Below are 20495 nucleotides of genomic sequence, written 5' to 3' on the forward strand. Positions count from 1 at the left end.
TGGTAGGGTCCCTAGGCCTACCCTGAGATCAGGGCCTATGGGGTTTTCCTTCCCCTGGCTGCAGGCAGCTGGCTCCACCCCCGCCGCTGCCACCGGTGGCCTCCCTCTGCAGGTGATAGGCATGGGGTGTGCTGGCTTAGCTGGCATGGGCCTCCCTTTGTGGGGCAATCGCTGGCCGGCCACATACCTGCCACAGAGTCTCTGCAGTAGCCTGGGCCCCCCTCTTTCTTTGCTGGGGGGCCATCTGCCTACCTGATCACCCCTAACCACTGGCCTGCCTACCTGATCACCCCTAACCACTCTGCCTGCCTGTCTGCCTGATCACCCCTAACTGCTTGCTTGGGGGTGGGGCCAGCCTGACGAGGGGCTGTCTGCCTACTTGGTCGCCCTTAACCACTGGCCTGCCTACCTGATTGCCCCTAACCACTCTGCCTGCCTGCTGATCACCCCTAACTGCTTGCTGGGGGCAGGGTCAGCCCTGCGAGGGGCCATCTGCCTACCTGATTGCCCCTAACCACTGGCCTGCCTACCTGATGACCCCTAACCGCTGGCCTGCCTACCTCATCACCCCTAACTGCTGGTCTGACTGCCTGATCACCGCTAACCACTCTGCCTGCCTGCCTGATCACCCCTAACCACTTGCTTGGGGGTGGGGCCAGCCCAGCAAGGGGCCATGGTGGTTCTGGTCTCTGGTCGTTCCGGTCATTATACTTATGGTGGCTGGCCTTTTATTATATGGGATAATACTCACTTTAAAAGAAGAAATACATGCCTTCTTTTTTTATTGTTTTTTAAGTCTCTTTCCTCTATGACTACTTTACATTTGCACAGTTCTACTCACCATGAATATGCACAATGGTGCTTCTGAGACCATTTGTATATTCTAAAAAAAAGACCAAGCAGGTAGATTTGGTAAATTCATTTAGACTAAGGGGGTGGAAGTAACCCAGTCTGAAGCAAAGCAAGAGGAATTTCAATCCCACAGTCACTGCCAGATAAAAACCTGGGGAAAAAATCATTAATCTCATTTGTTTTCATTATAGCAACACTTGTTATCACAACTTTAGTTAAGGAAGTGCCAACATTTATACCAGTGATTATATATCAGCAAAATCATTTCTAAAGAATGAAGCTTCTGGTACTATAAATTCTGTTATTGCTGAAGTCTTTACGAATTGCAGTTGAGTATAGTACATATTCTGAACGCTTGATACAATAAATAATTGTTAGAATAATGCTTGGCAGGCATTGTAAAGTAATATTAACTCCTACATAAAGTACCACATTTTCATATATGTGATATAATGCTTTATCCTTCAAAGGAAGATTTTTTTTTACTGACATATTTCTTCCATCTTTATAAGGAGTAAGTATAAAAAAATGTAAATATTTGCCCATTTTTGTTCATCTTTTTAGCAGCTCCTGGGGTGAAATCTCTCTCCGTGGTGGAGATCTCAAGCACAACTGATTGTAAAGAAGTCCCCTGTTAGCAGTATGCTGTACATGACACAGAGGCCGAAATTAAGGCTGCATTAATCAGAACATCTCGCAGCAGTGATGCTAGGGAATCTGATGCCTGTGGCCTTCAGTCTATGTGGTAAATGCTGGTCTTTAGATAAATTTGAGCCAATATTTTCAATATTTCAATATTGGAATTTTAATCTTATATAATAAAAGCCTAATATGCTAAGTGTCCAGTTGTCCAGTCGTCCAGTCGTCCGTTCAACCTATCAAAGCATAATATGCTAATGAGATGCTAAGGCTGCTCAACCACTCGCTATGATGGGCACTGACCACCAGGGGGCAGATGCTCTGACCAGTAGGTTAGCTTGCTGCTGGGGTCTGGCTGATCAGGACTGAGTGAAATGGGCTGGACATGCCCTGGAGCCCTCCTGTGGTCTCCCCCGGCCCCAATCATGTACTCAGCCTTGCCTGCGCCCTCTCGCAATCTGAGACACCTGGGGGATGTTGAAGAGCCGGTTTCAGCCTGATCCTGCAGGCAAGGCTGAGGGACCCCACTTGTGCATGAATTCGTGCACCAGGCCTCTAGTATTTCAATAAACACAGTATAGGAAAACAAGTTTTTAAGGTTTAGTAGGGTTTTGCTTTTTTAAAAAAAAATACATGTGCTATGCCTGCACTATTTATGGTATTAGACAATTCTTCCTTGAACAACAGCAATGAGATGCCTGAATAGAAAGCCCAGAACTGGCTAGTGAAATAATTTCTAAATGGGAGGGCTCAATGCCACATTGTTCACTGAATGCAAGATGAAGGCATACTGTATAATTAGAATTTATTTATTGAGAGCTTTGCCTGTGTCAAGCACTTTACAAATACCATCTTATTTAATATTCACATTAATTCAGCAAAGTAAGATTATTTTCATTTTATAAATGAGAAGATTGCGATTCAGAGATATTATGTGAAATGGCCAAGGTCACAGCCCTAGTGAATGGCAGAGTAAAAATTCAAACCCAGAGTAGAAGTAATTGCAATAATATTTAGTGAGCACTATCCTATGCCCTGGGACTTGTGGAGACAACTATTTCAGCAATGTGACATAGGTCAAAAAGAACCTCTATATAAGTGTAATCTGAGTGTAAGTAAAATTTAAGAGAAAACCCAAGGAGACAAGCTGGGAACTTCTAAGAGTGGGAAGATGGAAACAAGCATGGAAGAAAAGATTTCTGAGCAAAAAGTAATAAAAAGAGATATACATAAAATACCAATTCACTTAGTAATAAAAGACAGTTTGCAGCATTCATTTTAATGCAGAGGTTGATACACCATATATGTGTTAGAAGAAACTATGCAATAATGGGTAAGGCTAGGAGCATTAGCACAAAATAAATATAGTTGAAAATATTGACAAGTTCAAGACCTAGGCTTTGCACACCAAAGAATACCTGGTAAAAACTCAGCCATGGATACATGGTCTATGATGGAAGAAAACAGCCTGCCCATCAGAGATTGTTAGGGGTCTACACTCAGTCACTACAGTGGAGCAGAAGATGCTGCTCAGTCAGATAGTGAGAGAAGGGAATTCATAACAGAAGCAGGTGTGAAATATGACCTTTGTCATTCTTAGCTAAGAACTCAACCAACCCAGTCTGATGAGAAGGAACTGGGAGTTAGTGTGGCAAAACTACATCATAATTGACCCATAATATAATTTGAAGTATATGTATATGTGTATATTTGAATATAAGTAATTTTTTAAAGCTTTACATATAATAACAGTTCACCTTTTTTGGAATGCCCACCCGATTTCAACAATCCTAATCTCCAAAATAATCCTGCAAATGAATATCAATATACACCTTTATATAGAAAAGGAAAAGAAACTAAGAGACTCTCTCAAGATCTTCCAGTCCCTGCTTACTGAGCCAAGATTTAAACCTAAGACTTGCAGGCTTCAAAGCCCATGTCATTGCCCCTGTGGCAAGTTGCCTGCACCACAAGGTGAAGAATCAGCTCCTAGAAAATGGACCTGAGCATCGTCCATGATTGGCTACTTAAACCACCTCTTACTTAAGGAACAAACTGAGATCTTAGCAAACAATGTCTCAAACTTCCATAATTTCCCTAAAAGTTAAAATCAACAAAAAAGTAAAATGACTGAAAATATCATGGTCAATGAACTTTAGAATAAGATCATGTTTAATAATACATAATGGTAAGATGAGTGATTAGTTCAGCAATTCTTCTTTGTAGAATAATCAATCTAACAAGATGTCTTCCATCTAATAAAATATCTATCATTTCTCATCAATTCTGAGATAAACAATTTTTCATATTTTACATCTATAAAATCAGAGTGCATCTCACAAATGCTGTTAATTGGGTGAAGGTAGTTTGTCATTACCTGTGCATGTTGGAACTCAGTTGTTATTTCTACTGACCCAACTGGACAATCACAACCCCTCAATGTCTCAGTCAACAAGCCATTTAAGGTCCACTTTGGAAGGAATATAAAGCATGGTTATTTTCTGAAAATATTCTGTTGACACCTTCTGGTACAATTCAGAAAGTACAGGCATCACAACTTGCAAATAAGGATCAGCTGCCTCAAAAAAAATTCCAGAGGCAATATTGGAGCACTCTTTTAAGAAATGCTACATCATCTTTAGCACCTTTTCATTTTTTAAAAACTATGTCTACATGTTTACTTAAATACAAAAATAATTAACATTAAAGATAATAACAAAAGAGGAAGGGATTGAGATGTATAAAATTTCAGTTACAAAAACTGTCATGGGATGGACAGTACAGCATAGAGAATGTAGTCAATATTTTAATGAATATGCATGGTATCAAATGGGTACTAGATTTATTGGGGCAATCACTTCATAAATTATATAAATGTGTAATCACTTTACTGTACACCTGAAACTAATATAACATTGCATGTAATCTGTAACAAAAAATTTAATGAAAATATAAAGATCATAGAAAACAAAAATACTAATAATACTTTAAGTGATTTGCCTATGAGGTACTCATGCACCACAAATTTGCCATTACATATCAGTTGTAAAACAAGTGGAATTGTTTCATATCTGTCACAGTAATATAAAATACTAGAGGCCCAATGCATGAAGATTTGTGCAAGAATGGGCCTTCCTTCCCCTGGCTGCCAGCACTGCCTTTGCTCTGGCTGGAGCCGCTTTTCTGCCTTCCCATGCTGCCCAGAGGCCCAGAGTGGCTGGGGTGGCGCAGAATGCCTGCGTCATCACCGTGACGACGCAAGCGTCCCACCCTGCCCCCGGCCACTCAGCAGCTGTGCATGCAAATTAAACCGCCATCTTTGTTAGGTTAATTTGCATACTCACTCCTGATTGGCTTGTGGGCATCATGAAGGTACAGTCAATTTGCATATTTCTCTTTTATTAGTGTGGATTTCCTTGGGGTTCAGATAGACATAGTTTCATATTATTAATGCAACTAATAAATTAGTAGACCTTCAATGGTCATCTTAAAAAAACAGAGTTGTTACCTTATAAATGGTGAGTCTGGCATATGATATGTAATTATTAATAATTCTTTGTACTTCTGAGCATTCATTTATTTAATCTGTTTATAATTAGTTTGAGCATTTCTAAAGAGTAATGACAAAACCTTTTTTTAAACATAAAAATGTGTTTGGGATTGTTTATAATGATTATGGCACTTCTATGCCTGATTGGGACAAATATTTGATAGAATCTACCCATTCTCTCTGAAACCTGTATTTAATCATGGAAACTTTATTTTGTTCTCATTAATTAAATAATTGGACTCATTAAGTAGTGTATCAGAGAAGAACAAGATTTCTAATTGTATTTATAATGAAAAACATGAGCTAATAAACAAAATGTGAAAACAGTCTATTAAAATGATTTAAAACTTATGGAATAGAATATGCTATACCAGGTACATAAGAATATATTTGTACACATTAAAAAAGAAAGAAAGAAAAAAATAAATGCTACATCATTAATGCAATGACCTAGCAGATGTCAATGAGTAGAAATATCAGTGAAACCAACAGCTCTGAGCCAACAGTGATTCCAAAGAACAAGAGTCATGATGTGAACAATTTCAGGAATGCCTTAATCACATCTACTTTCTTTTCCTTTTGATGTTTATACAAGACTAAAGTGTGGTTTTACAAAATATATTTAATTTAAAGAAATCTTTCAAAATGTATAAAATAACTTCATAACTGATAAGCATAATATCTTAGTTGTATGAGTATATGTGTGTGAAGAAGCTAATGGCAGTTTTTAATTGACACTGTCTTCAATTTTTTTTTATTTGTGAATTTTTCCATATGTTTAAAATATTATTTGTCTTATTTTCTTTTTGTATGTGTGTATGTGGCTATATTTTTTCAAGCATTGTTTCAGAAATGTTGAACTTCTTAAAAAGAGACATTACCATCATTTTTGGAAGATTTTTAATTATGTGTTTAGAGAAAATATTTTACTGAGTCCTGAATAGGGTTACCAAGCCATGTGGCTTCATTATAGCTCACATTGTACAATATTCATAGAACACCTATCATGTAATAGAAGATGCTACGTGGAATGTCAAGAAAATCTTCACTTTTAAAAAAGCTTACATTTCAATCTATGTCCAAAGAGTGGTATATCCATTTTATGTTGTGGATTTGCCTCATTACATAATCTATAATAATGGAAAGAATTGCTACAAATATATAGTATATATAAGTATACACTATTTCTGTTCAAAGCCATAGATGTATTCCTCTTAGGAGATTGGGAGCCATAGTTTCCAATTCTGAAATTTGAAATAAGATGGAAAGTGTGAGAGTGTAGGAAGAGAAGTCTACAGAGACAAAGAAGAACTGGATGTATTTAGGTGTATTGGGGGGAAAAACTGATGTGTGCATGTTCCCAACCTTGTCCATGCTTCTTCTACCACATGGACTACAAACATTTTCTCTTTGCTATTCATCTCCCCATTCCCCACCCCATCTAGGAGTTGTTATTGTTATTTTTGAACCAACCTATTCTAGATTTCTATGAGGCCTAACGGATTAAATAGAGCAAGACAAAGAATCAGACAGTGGGTGCAGGGAGAAAGGAAGAAGAGAGAAGAATTTCACCAAACTGGGCTCGGGGAAGGAAAGTCTTCAAAGCAGTCACGAGGTGACAGAGTCGGGCGGGTAAGAAGAAACATATTTTATTAAATTAGCTGGATTTTACAATTGAACTCAACATGAAAAATTAAAATGTTATGTAGAGAAAGTGTACAATAAGAAAGTCACACAATTGTCTGGATTTGTATCTAGCCCTCTCTTTTTTAATTGTTGTATCCATAATATTTCATTGGCCTAAACGAGGATGGAAAGAAAACAAGAGGAAAGGAGACCAAAGACACGACGTAATGTCTACTCCCCTAAACCCACAGAGTGTATGTGACATATGTTAGCTTGGGTTACAAATTAAAAGTAACAGCCAACTTCCGCCTTCTGTTCTTTCAGTTGCTACCTAAAATCAACCAAAATTATCCAATAGAAAGCTTCTTTTAAAAATAGGTAAAGCCCAGTTGGCATGGCTCAATGGTTGAGCATTGCTGACCTATAAACCAGGAGGTCACATTTCAATTCCTGGTCAGGGCACACGCCCCAGTTGTGGGCTCGATCCTCAATGTGGGGCATGCAGGAGGCAGCCAATTAATGATTCTCTCTCATCACTGATGCTTCTATCTCTCTCTTTCCTTCTCCCTTCCTCTATGAAATCAATAAAAATAAATAAATAAAATGAATAAAAAGGTAGGTTAAAAAAGGTAAATGAACAACTAAATCAAGCAATCCTGTTTTGGCTGGTAGCTAGGAAGGGTATAGAGATAAGGCAATAGGTAGAAGGGTGGTAGTTATAAATGTGAGAAAAGGGGAAATTAACTACAAATATTATGTTCTAAATCAAAACATAATTTAAAATGCAGAGAAGAGGATAAAGCCTGGGTTTTGCTAAATAAATAAATTTTTTATTATTTAGAAAAGAAACATATAGAGTAGCTTCTGCAGGAATATATAGGACATAACATGCACACAAATCAAAACACTCTAGTTTCAATTCACTACAGTCAGCTAACTTGGCCGCAAGCCCAATGGATACTGACATTGGTGTTCATTGCGATGATTTATTGTTGAGTTTGAGACTCAGATGTACATTGGACAATCCCAGGATGCATATCAAAGTAGAATGATTACCCAATGAAAAGATACAGGCCTAATTTCACTTTATAAAGTAGACATGCCATAATCTACGATGAAGAAAAAGACTCACACACACGTTAAAAATATAAAAATGAATGGTTTAGAGATTAATTTTCAACTTTCACCAAAACTCTTGGGAATACTAGAAAATGACTTGGAGGTATGCCCAATTACCAGGTTACATACATGCTTTTGCTGCATTTCAGCTCTCTTCCCCAAGGTATTGAGATTATAGGATACACAGAGCAAAACTTGAAGACTCAGCTTTTTATCTTTCCTAAGCATATAAAGACAGAATTTGTTTTTTTTAATAAGTTTTTATGTGTATGTATGCATATATATATATATATATATGTTTTAAGTAAGTTTTTATGTGTATGTATACACACACACACACACATATATATATATATATATATATATATATATTTTATATATATATATATATATATATATATATATATATATATATATATATAAATAAAAGGGCAATATGCTAATTAGACTGGGAGACCTTCCAGGAGACCGACCAGGGAGGGCAGTTGGGGGCTATGAGGCTGGCAGGGGAGGGCAGTTGCAGGTGAGAAGGCCAGCAGAGGGGGGCAGTTGGTGGCGAGCAAGCCGGCAGGCAGAGTGATTAGGGGCGATCGGGCAGGCAGGCAGGTGAGTGGTTAGGAGCCAGTCGTCCCGGATTGCAAGAGGGATGTCCGACTGCCAGTTTAGGCCCGATCCCACAGGGGTCCCAGATTGGAGAGGGTGCAGGCCGGGCTGAGGGACACCCCCCCATGCACGAATTTCATGCACTGGGCCACTAGTATATATATAAAAGCCTAAGCAACCAAACGACCAAACAACTGGTCGACTGGTCACTATAACATGCACTGACCACCAGGGGGCAGATGCTCAATGCAGAGCTTCCCCCTGGTTGTCAATGCACTCCCACAGCGGGAGTGCTGCTCAGCTGACCAACCTGCCCGGAGGCCCACCAGCCTGGCGGCAGCCACTCACTCCCTCAGTAGTCCTGCAGGTCCAATCTCCAGAGAACGGACCAGGCTACCGGCACAATCCCAACAGTGCCGCTGGCCTCCTGGAAGTTGGCCTCAGACACCGCGGCTGCTTCCCCTCCCTAGACACTCAGCAAGGAAGAAACGATATAAAAGCGGCTGCCAAGTGGCTCCCGACAACAGGCATGGATGTCAGCGGGACAGATCTGGATCCCAGGCCAGCAAGGGTGTCCCACCACCCTCCTGGAGGGCTGATCATGTCCTGGCCTCCCCCACCCACCTCAGGACGGGCGCCAGATGCAGGGCTCACAGCTGGCAAGTGCTGCTGTGGTGGTGTGAGCCTTTCCCGATCAGGACTAACTGGGCACGTGCCCATAGCAGGCGCAGTCAGGCCAGGATGAGCACAAGCAGCAGGCAGGAGCAGCAGGAGGCGTTGGACTGCCAGTTTCAGCCCAATCCCCACAGGCCATGCCGAGGGACCCCACCTGTGCATGAAAGCAGCAGGCAGGAGCAGCAGTAGTATATATATAGATATCTATAGATAGATAGATAGATAGATAGATAGATAGATAGATAGATAGATGGATAGATAGATAGATAGATAGATAGATAGATAGATAGATATAGATATAGATATAGATATAGATATAGATATAGATATAGATATAGATATAGATATAGAGATAGATATAGATGATAGAGACAGAGATAGAGATAGAGATAGAGATAGAGATAGAGATAGAGATAGAGATAGAGACAGATATAGATAGATATATTTACATGAATATTCTTGCACCTATCCTTTTTTATCCTAATAACCAAAATTTAATGAACCAACCTGTTGTGCACTAACGAATTTAGGCCTTGAATACTCCACACACTGGTTTTAGTACTTCTTGAAATTCAATCAAAATTTCAGATTAGCCTTAATTTTATAAAAATACATTTGCGATTTTCCTTTGCCTTTGGCCTCTGGTGATAAAAATGCAAAGAATCAATGCATTGGTTCGTATTACTCACTTTCAAAATTATATTTCAGTTACAGTAATAGAAAAGCTTCTTTTTATACTGGCATGTATTCCAGTTTTCAAAAGCAAATACATAAAGAACAGGCTTCAAAAATGAAAAGATAATCTAAGCTAAAATAAATAAGTCTTTTCTAGAACCTAAGTAATAATTGCACTGTAAGTTATATCAGCCTCGGTGTCAGTACTCTGGCAAAGACATCCATTTATCAGGCTAAGCAAGTAATTCCATGTTCTGTGAATGGCAGAATGAGACCAACTTCGGCTGATTTATGAAGTGATTTTTTTTTCTTCAACTGAATGATTGAGACGGAGGACCTGCAGGAGTGACAGTTCATCTTTTCTACCCAAGTGCCAATTCTTTTTATTACTTTTGTTTTGTTTCTAATGCAGACATTGTCGGTTCATTTACCATCTGCCAATGTAAATAAGAGCATTTAACTCTGGGATACTCACAATGAATTGCCCAAAGAAAGTAATCTAATAGCTTTATCCCTCTTACGTGCTGCTTTAGAGTGTCATGGAGGGGGAAAGTTTCTGGCTTGGAAGCCAGCAGGGAACATATCTTTATTCATCTTTGTATATTCTGTTAAGTCTAGCAAGTCCCTAGGATGTCGGAAGCACTAAAAAGAAATTGTAGTCAAGTTAAACCGGCCTCTAAACCTGCTGGAGAGACAGGGAAAGTGATGGGAACAGCTTGGAGCCAGAGTCTGGCAATCCTGACGCTGCCATTTACAAGCTAAACAGACCAAGGGCAAACTTTGTATCCTCTCTGAGACTCAGTTTACTCATCTACCAAATGGTAATAACCAAGCTCTGTCTTTCAGGGTTGAAATGGGGATTAAATGATACAAATGATACAGTGTATGTATGTTGCCAGTTATCAAAGTAAGGAGCATGAGTCAGACTCTCTCTTCATAGATTTAGGCAAAAAAAGAAGATTCTGAAAAACTGACATTGTCTTTCCCTCTTGCCCATCACTTATATAGGTAAAAAGGATTTTCAGTGTTGCTTTTCAAAGGCGCATGTATATCCAACATGCATGTGAACACACACACACACACACACACACACACACACACACACACACCAATCTCGAAAGCAACCTGAAACCAGAAGGAAATGAAAAGCGGTCATGGGCAAAGTTGATCTGTCCATTTGTCCTGGGAACAAACACAGGCCTCTTTGTATTTTTGTTGACAGTTTTTTGTTCTTGCTTCTTCTCACCCTCCATCTCTGCATCAACTGGGAGAACCACTTCAACCCTGCCCCTGCCCCCCAGCTCTGCCATCTCACTGCTTGCCCAATTAGCATTGCTGCCGAACAAGGACTCCCCAAAATGTTAAGGCTCAGGACATCAGCGCTAATTGCCTAGTTCTCAAAGTGTCACCCCAGTGCCCCAGCGTCCCAGTGTATCAGTACAGTGGGGTCACAGCAGCCTCAAATAAAAAAGCATAGATCATAATATTTTCGTGAGTTTATAAGGCAAAATAGTGAATGTTAAAGAAAACTCAAGCAAACTGGGATTGGGCAGGACCCTAGGCTAAGTCCTCAAGGCCTCCATTTCCCAACTCCTGAGTACACTTTCCTTGGACATTCAGAATAATATGCAGACAATGACAGAGAAGCATTGCCTAATGGATTTCCTTAGATATTTTCTTAGAGAACACATTTAGTGAAGATGACAAAGAATAAGTAAAAGATGGTCACCAGTGGGGAGCTTTACCATGGAAGAATCAAACGAGGAACAGAAGTAGAGACTATGGGGTGGGAATGGGGGCAAGAACAGGGATAAGAAAAGGGGTACAGGGTTCTGTTTTAGACAGGGTTGTTGGAGAAAGGTGTTCCCGTGAAGATGGCATTTTAACCAGAGACTTTGTATTCGTTTCCTATGCTCCTGTGATAAATAACCACAGATGTAGTGGAGTCGAACCACACAAATATATTGTCTTACAAATTTATTATCTGGAGATCAGAAGTCTAAATGAGTCTTGTGCAACTAAAATCATGATGATTGCCTAGCTGTGTTCCTTTGGAGGCTCCAGGGGAAAATCCAGTCCTCGCCTTTGCCAACTTCTAGAGGCTGCCCACGTTCCTTGGCTGTGGCTGCCTTTCCCTTCATCTTCAAAGCCAGCGATCATAACACCTCTGCTTCCCTCCTCACATTTCCTTCTCTGACCCCTCTCCTCCCCTTTCACTTATTATTACACTGTGATTCACGGGGCCCTCCCAGATAATCCACCATAATCGCCCATCTCAAGATCCTTAACTTAATTACATCTGCAAAGTTCCTTTTGCCATGTAAGGTAACACAGTCACAGTTTCTAGGGATTAGGACTTGGACATCTTTGGGAGGTGGCTGTTATCTGTTCATCATACATTTGAAGGATCACAAATGGAAAAACAGTGTTTTAGTCTAAGTGTCTAGAGTAAGAAAGAACTTGGCAAGTTCAAGTAACTGAAGGAAGATAAGCACTGCAGACTCAGAATGCAAGAGGAAGAATGGTATAAAACGAGACCAGCAGCCAGGCAATGACTGAGTCACACAAGACCTTGTGGGCCGTGGTAAGGAATTTGGGTTTATTCTGTTACAGTTGGGAGCACTGGAGGCTTGTAAGCAGCAGAACCAAATAATCCAGTTTATGTAATAGTTGAATCAGTCTGGTCATTAATTAATGCAATGTACAGTCTAGCAGGGAAGATAGACTTTGATCAAATACTCCCTCATATACAGATAAAATTATGTTAGTTATAAGTGCTATGAATATGGCTCTTTGAAAAAAGTTCTGAGAAGAGAAAATGCCTGGGAGGCAAGAGTGATAAAGTAGAAAAATCACCCTGCTTCAGGCAAGTAAAAGACTCTGATCTTTGTCTCAGCTCTGCAATTGACCTTGGACAGACACTTAGGCATCCCCAGGCTTTGTTTTTCTCACGTGTAAAATGAGAGGGTTGGCTCAAGTGGTCCCTTTAGGATCCCACAGCTTCTGAAGTTACTGAGACACCAGGATATCAAATGGAGTTCATCCCCTATGTTTTACATAAATAGAAACATAAGCAAGAAATAACTCTGCACAATAGATAACCAGGCTCTTGACACAAAGATTACATAAGTAAATTCATACAAACAAGAGATATATTCTGCAGCCCTTTCAAAACATCAGCATTTTTATTAAGATGATCTCAAGTTGCACTGAAATATATTGTAAAATAGGGGAAAAAACTCATAGACACAAACAACAGCATGATGGTTACCTGAGGGGAAGAGGAGTGCGAGAAGGTAGAAGAGGGTACAGGGGATCCAATACGATATATGGTGATGCAAGGAGATTTGACTTTGGGTGGTGAACACACAGTGCAATATACAGATGCTGTATTATAGAATTGTAAACTTAAAATTTATATCATCTTATTTACCAGCTAGAGCCCTGGTGCATGAAATTCATGCACAGGGGGAGGGAGGAGGACGGTCCCCTCAGCCTGGCCTGCACCTTTGGGGGATGTCCAACTGCTGATTTAGGCCCAATCTGATCAGGCCTAAACCAGCAGTTGGACATCCCTCTTGCAATCCAGGACCACTGGCTCCTAACTGCTGGCCTGCATGCCTGCCTGATTGCCCCTAACTACTCACCTGCCTGCCTGCCTGATCATCCCTAACTACCTCTGCCTTGGCCCCCACCACCACAGCTTCATCCAGAAGGACGTCCGGCATGACATCCAGAAGATTGTTTAGCTCTCTGGTCTAATTAGCATATTATGCTTTTATTATTATAGGTGTCACCCAATAATTTTTTTCTTTATTGATTAAGGTATTACATGTGTGTCCTTATCTCCCTATTGCCCCCCACGCCCTCCCACTCATGCCCTCACCCCCCCCACTTGTATCTGTGTCCATTGGTTAGGCTTATATGCATGCATACAAGTCCTTTGGTTAAATTTAATTTAAAAATTTAAAGTATATTTGCATTGTTATACAACCATCATCACTGCTGTCTAGTTCCAGAACATTTTTATCACCTGAAACAGAAACTCTTTAGGCAGTTGCTCTCCATTCCCTCTTCCCCCTAAATTTGTGTCAATCACAAATCTGCTTTCTGTCACTATGGGTTTGCCAATTCTGGACATTTCATATAAATGGAATCAGATAATAAAAATTTTTTAAAAAATTAAAATGCAAAAAAAATACAAACATCTACCTTCCCCAATGTTCCAGATTTCCTCAAAATTTGGATTTACTAAAATCCATCTATTTCCTTTTCTTCCCTCTCCCCACCTTATTAATTGTACAAATAAAGGGCAGACAAAACATTTGTTTCAAGTATGCAAATTTTTAAAATAATAATTAATATTATACACTTCCTTTGTGTCCCATTGTAATAAAATCTGTTGTTTCATCAGTCTCATTAGAGTAGGTTTTGACCTATAGTGGAAAACCACTCACATGGGCAAGCTCATCTGTGAAATGAGAGGACTCAGGGGATGATTGCCACTGTTTCTCTTCTGTGAATATTATATGATTCTCCATGGAAATGATCATAATAGGTGCATTGTCATTTCACACAAAGGGTAGGACCTCATCAGCAGGCTGAAAGCCGGGAAACAGGATGTGCCGAAATATCTCAGTGCTATAAAATAAAAGTCTTTTTATGGTTAGTGATGTGTTTTCCTAATCATGGTAAAATTTTAAGAAGGAACTTAGAGGTCTCACTGTCTTTTTCCTTATCAAAGGTGGGATCTAGAAAAATACTATCAATGGGCATCTTGCTATAGCTTTTCTACTATTAACAGTAAAAAAAATATGTAAGTTGCTGAAAGCATAGTCAGTGCAGATGTTACCACCCAACCGGGTTTTCCACAAATTATATTGCTGGCGTGTTAAAAGACAGCAAAAGAATTTGATTTTGCTTAGATAAGTATTACGTTTTTAATTTGGGACCATTATGTGGATCTTATTTTTAAAATATGTTCATCTTAAAATTAAGGCCTTTAAAAAATGTAGAATGAATACTGGATTCCAGGATTGAGTTCTATATATTCCACATACTTTTACAGTTGCCAAGGTGTCAGACCATTTTGCCAAAGGTTTCCTTAATTTTTATTTACTATTTCCACAATAAAGGCAACAAGCAATTGAATTAATGAGTTAAGTGAATAAATAATTAAATATCCAATTCATATATTTCTAGAAGAATGTAAAAAAGCAGCCCATTGGACCAGACAATTTTATTGACTTTTCCTTACTCTTGTTTATTCCATATCATTACATAAAACAAACAGCAAACCAAGCAATTGTAATCTTCTGCTATTGACCAAAAAAAGCATACTTCATAGGAAAGAATGTGTTGAAGACAGAAATTAATGTGCTTGTCAGTGTGGCAAAATATTTACAGATGATGATATTCAGGAGGGAGATTCGAGTTTCTTTCTGATCTGGATTATTTTCTTTCCTTCTTAGCTGCCACTGGGATACCTATGACCTGAAGGCAGCCCTGAGCATGGCACTAAGTGCTGACATAGGCACTCATCTGATTCTGAAAACAAGCTGCAGCTACCAGTGATCCATTGGTTATGATTCTGCTCCTTCACCATCAGCCCAAGCATTGACCTAGTTAAATATATTTTGATCTGATCAATTCTCCTGAAGGCCCAAAAAACTGTATAACAAACTCTGTCTGCCCAACAAGGGTTAACTTATACTTCTCTTTGTGTTTTTAAACATTATGTGTTAGCCCAGCTGGCCAGCGTGGTTCAGTGGTTGAGCTTCGACCTATGAACGAAGAGGTCACAGTTTGATTCCCAGTCAGAACACATGCCCGGGTCGTGGGCTCAATCTCCAGTATAGGGCGTGCAGGAAGCAGCCAAATGGTTCTCTCTTGTCATTGATGTTTTTTATCTCTCTCTCACCCTCCCTGCCTCTCTGAAATCCATAAAAATATATTTTAAAAATAAAATAAACATTATGTGTTTGTATTTTTACATTAATTGGCCATGACTAATGTAATTTTGTTAGAGTCTAACTAAAATGTTAAGTCAAATCAATTAAAAATGTATAATATAGTATTCCATTTTAAGAAATGCCACCCTCTAAGCATGAATGTCTTCAGATTATCATCAATAAAACACCAATGAAGATGCTTAAATGTAAATCTTTGACCACATTTGCAATTTTCTTCAGGATAGAACTTTGAAAAAGAATTCTTTCAAATTGAGAGACAATAAAAATGTTCTCATCTAATTAGAATTTTCTTTCTTATTAGAGATTGTTTTGTATATGTTCCTTGCCGTATGTATTTCTTCTATGAAATCTATGTCCTTTGTTTATTTCTTTAAGTCTCAAATTTTTAATATTTCATTCAACCGCATGTGTAATATGCAATTAAAAGTACATTTTGGAAAAAGTTTAAAATGTAGCACCCATCATTCATTTATTTCTGTAAAGCTTCCTCTTAAAGTTATTTTTTAAATATCCATGATTTTCATTAAAATGCCATTTCAAGAATCAGACAGACGGTCTATGCCCAAAGGTTGTGTTAGACTGCCACCTAGTATTTCAACGTGGAGCTGCCCAAAACATTTACCAAAGGTTTACCCATATTCATAACATGCAGACTACAGTAAACATAAAAATGTCACCTTATGTCCTGAATCCAGAAAGGCTAAAGACTAATGTTAATGAATGCAAAAACCAAGGCTCTCCATTGACCCAGAAACAAGATAGGCTATACATACCCTCTATATTTAACACTTGTCACTATTTACCTTAGCTGCAATGAAAAGATCACCACTATGAAAGTCAAGAAAGTTTGGGTTTTTATTCTTAGTGTACTGGAGTACTGGTAACAGATATAATTTTTCTCTCATAAATTGCTGAGTCTCTTCAGGTCTCAACTTTTCTATAATACAAGCAAAGACAAAGGAAAGCTCTCCCCTCCCTCACCGTCCTCTGCAGTGTGTGCATATTAGCAGCGCATCCTGAGAACTGTGGGTTTCTGGGGCTATAGTAGCTGTGTAAGGTCAGATTCAGCACAGATCCCAAGCTTGGCTTCTTCCTGGTCACTTTTTCTTTCTCCCTGCCCCTCCTCCACATAGATGGAAGGCACTTCTCAGGTGGAAATGCTTGACTGCATGGCTGTGGTCTAATGGAGAGCTTTGGGGGAAAGGAAGGCAAGTGGTAGAAGTAAAGATTTCACAATTGGCCTGCATACAATGACATTGACAACACTCAGAGTCCTATCATCACAGTGTCCAGTGCCCATATTGGACATGGACTACTTATTCCTGACAACTTCCTTATCTTCCTAAATTTCTCTCCAGACCCTTCCCACCTTCCTCATGTGCTCCTCTTCTTCCCATAGGCTGTAAATATTCTCCAAAACCGTCTCAAAAATATGCTCTTCTTTCTTTATACTTTTGCCTGAAAGAAATTACTTATTTACACATCTTAAACTCTTACAGTTTGATTAAACAATATCTTTAACTGCTAAACAAAACTCTCACTTGAGTGCCAGTCATGTATGTTCAGCTGCCTGCTGGAATTTCTGATGTCCCACCAAATGTGCCTACCACATCACATTTGGGATGGAAGCTTCATGAGAGCCAAGACCTCGTCATATTTACTGCTATATTTTTGAGGCACTCAATAAAAATTATTGAATAAATACATTCTAAGCTTATTTCTTTATTCTCATTTTTATGTATGCCCTAGACCCAATCTTACTTTCTATTCTCCTTTTTAGATCTTACCTATCCATCAAATTCTAACTTCTCCAAAAATGTCATTTTCAAATATTCCAATCAGACTGTCCCTCTTCAAGACTTCCCTAATAGTCTCCTAGCTACTATGGGATCAACTCAAACACCCAATCACACAGTCACTTCAAATGTTTCTTGTGCATATATGTCCAACCAGTATGTACACAGCACAGCCTGTGTTTTACACTTTTGGAGTATTTCTCCAAGTTTGACTGCATGCTGGTGAGGGTATTCATTCTATAAGAAAAGACAGACCTTCCATAAGAGTTTCAGAGAAAGCCTATAAAAAATAAAACTTAGAAAGTGGTTTGGGCAAATCTCATTCCAAGAAGACTCTCCAGTGAATGGACTTTGGGTGGGTTCTATAGCAAGTTGGCATATGCTTTCCTATTAGAATTGAATAAATGCATGTTATTTAATTTTTATAATGTAATCATATCATTTCCCAGTTATGTTTTGCATTTTAATATTATTATATAGTCTCATTGAGATTACTTTACAATAATTTCTTATCATAGAATGAAATTTGCATCTAAAGCTACGTTTGGAAACTCCATATTACGTTCTTGCAGTAGTAAGAATCAGTTTGAATTAACTTAACTTGGGACACATGAGCTCCTAGCTTCCACTTTGGTTTTTCAATGAAATCTTATGTTTGAATTGGAAAGTAGAGCTAATCTCAATGATGGTGGGGTAAGAAGGATTTATTTTAGTGGTTCTGATTTTATTATCATGTCAAGGAGATTTGGAAGTCCCAGCATGTGCTACCGTTTCTGCCCATTCTTACTCTGTGTGCTGCCCACATCCCAAACATGCCAAGAGGCCAATGCACCGATCTTGATAAAATGCCTGGAAATACCCTAAAGAATTACACAAAGTAATAATTCATATCATAGACACAGTATAAGCTGCAAAAAGTTTCAAGCCTTAGGTTAAACCCTCCTCCCATATCACTTATCTAACTTTATTATGGTCTTTCATTCTTTTTTTCATTTTCAAGGTGGCTTTTAGCATAAAATATTCACACCCCTTTACAATATTAAATATGCATATATGCATAACCCATGAACACAGACAATAGTGTGGTGAAGGCCTAAGGAGGGGGCAGGAATGGAGAGGAGCGGGTCAATAGGAGGAAAAGGGGGAACATGTAATACTTTCAACAATAAAGATAAATTAAAAAGAAAGAGAATTGTCATTAGTATTTAATACAAATAGTTGCTAAAAAATGAAGTGTAGGGTTAAGTCTGAATTCTCTGCCTACCCATAGGTCACACAGGCCCAAAATGAAGCAAATATTGGGGAAATAAATTGAGCCATGTGACCTTAATTTGCAATGGGTTTGATTTATATCAAAGCCAAATGTAGTGTTTCCCTTACTAAACACTTACATGGGAAGGAGAGAATTAAAATATGATTTTTTTCCTTCTGGACTCAGAACTTAAATTCAGCAAGGAAAATGAAGTCAGTCATTCAAAGACTAGAAAAATTTTCCTTCTAAGCTTCTTAACTCAAATTCAAATTTTGTAAAGTTCTGACAAATCGCTCATCTAATTACAACACCCATAATTATAAACTGGCCGGACTGGTTCAGGTTTCTTCAAGTCGGGTTGAGAGTGTGCTTTTCTGTTTGGTTATCATCCATTTATTAAGTTGTATTGCTCATTATAAACCTCAGAAGCATGTTAAATAATAGGGTTGGGGTATTTCCTGAGCAGTAGGAGTTAACTGTTTTTCTCCTGGGCTTAGAACAACCTTCTCTCTGGCTTCCTACGTGGCTGAGAAACCTTCAGCATTGTGGCAACAGCTCTCTCCTGATTCATCACCTCACCCAAGGTGCCCCTGCCTGTACTTGCAGTTTGAGCAGTGACCTGGTGGATCTGCTCTAGATTGGCTCGCTTGTCTTGATGTTATATGTATACTTGATGGGTATTTTTCCCTTGGCAATGACATTTTTTAAAGTTAAGCTAGTGGAGTACCAGGGACAGAAGGCTAAATGTTAAACTTCCATTTGCATATTTTCTATCAGAAATATGAATATGACAGAGCTGCCTAATAATCTATATATATAAAAGCCTAAGAAACCGACCGACCAGCCGACTGGCTGACCTGCCAACCAGCCGGTAGCTATGACACACACTGACCACCGGGGGCAGATGCTCAATGTAGGAGCTGCTGAGCTACAGCAACTTTACAGAGTGCCCTCTTGCACTTCGGGACCTCTCCGGGGATGTAGGACTGTTGGTTTTGGCCAGATCCCTGCAGGCCAGGCTGAGGGACCCCACAGATTCATGCACCGGGCCTCTAGTATGGGAATAATTACAAAACATTGGAAGGTAAGTATAGAGGGAAAATTGTTCAACTAAACGGAAAGAGAGGTTAAATTTAGTGTTTTTAAAGAGTAAGAAACTGCAGCTTGATTTGTAAATGGGTATATTTGTTTGTTTATTTGTTTATTTTTGTTTGTTTGATGAGTTGGCTAACCTACTACTCTCCTAGGTAAAGAGCGTGGAAAGGACTAATAGAACTTGCAAAGGCATCTGAGTTTACATTTTAATCTATACTCCTAGAAGAATTTGGATAATCTGATTTCTTATAAGCTCTTTTTCCAAAGGTGTAATCAAAATGGACATCATTACCATTTACAAAAATTATTTAGAGACTCTATAAATTTTAATTAAGAATAAACTACAGACTCTTAACTCCTCGGAGCACTCCTATCAGGTGGGACAAAAATGAAAACTCATAAACAAGTAAGGACAAACTTCAAAACAAGGAGACCTAAGAGATAGATTATAAGTCACGGTATGAGAAATAACAGGTATAACTTCCCCCATCTTCTAATTCAGGGCTCAGTGAGTTCAGCAAGAACCACTTTGAAGAGTTTTACCAGCGCCACTAAGAGAGTCTAACATGCTCCTTTTACAAAAGTGGCCACTTGATCTGTGCTTGTTGAAGACCCATCCACTTTTGAGATGCAGTGATATG

Source organism: Myotis lucifugus, unplaced genomic scaffold, assembly GCF_000147115.1.
Source record: "Myotis lucifugus unplaced genomic scaffold, Myoluc2.0 scaffold_3, whole genome shotgun sequence".
NCBI classification, from domain to species: domain Eukaryota; kingdom Metazoa; phylum Chordata; class Mammalia; order Chiroptera; family Vespertilionidae; genus Myotis; species Myotis lucifugus.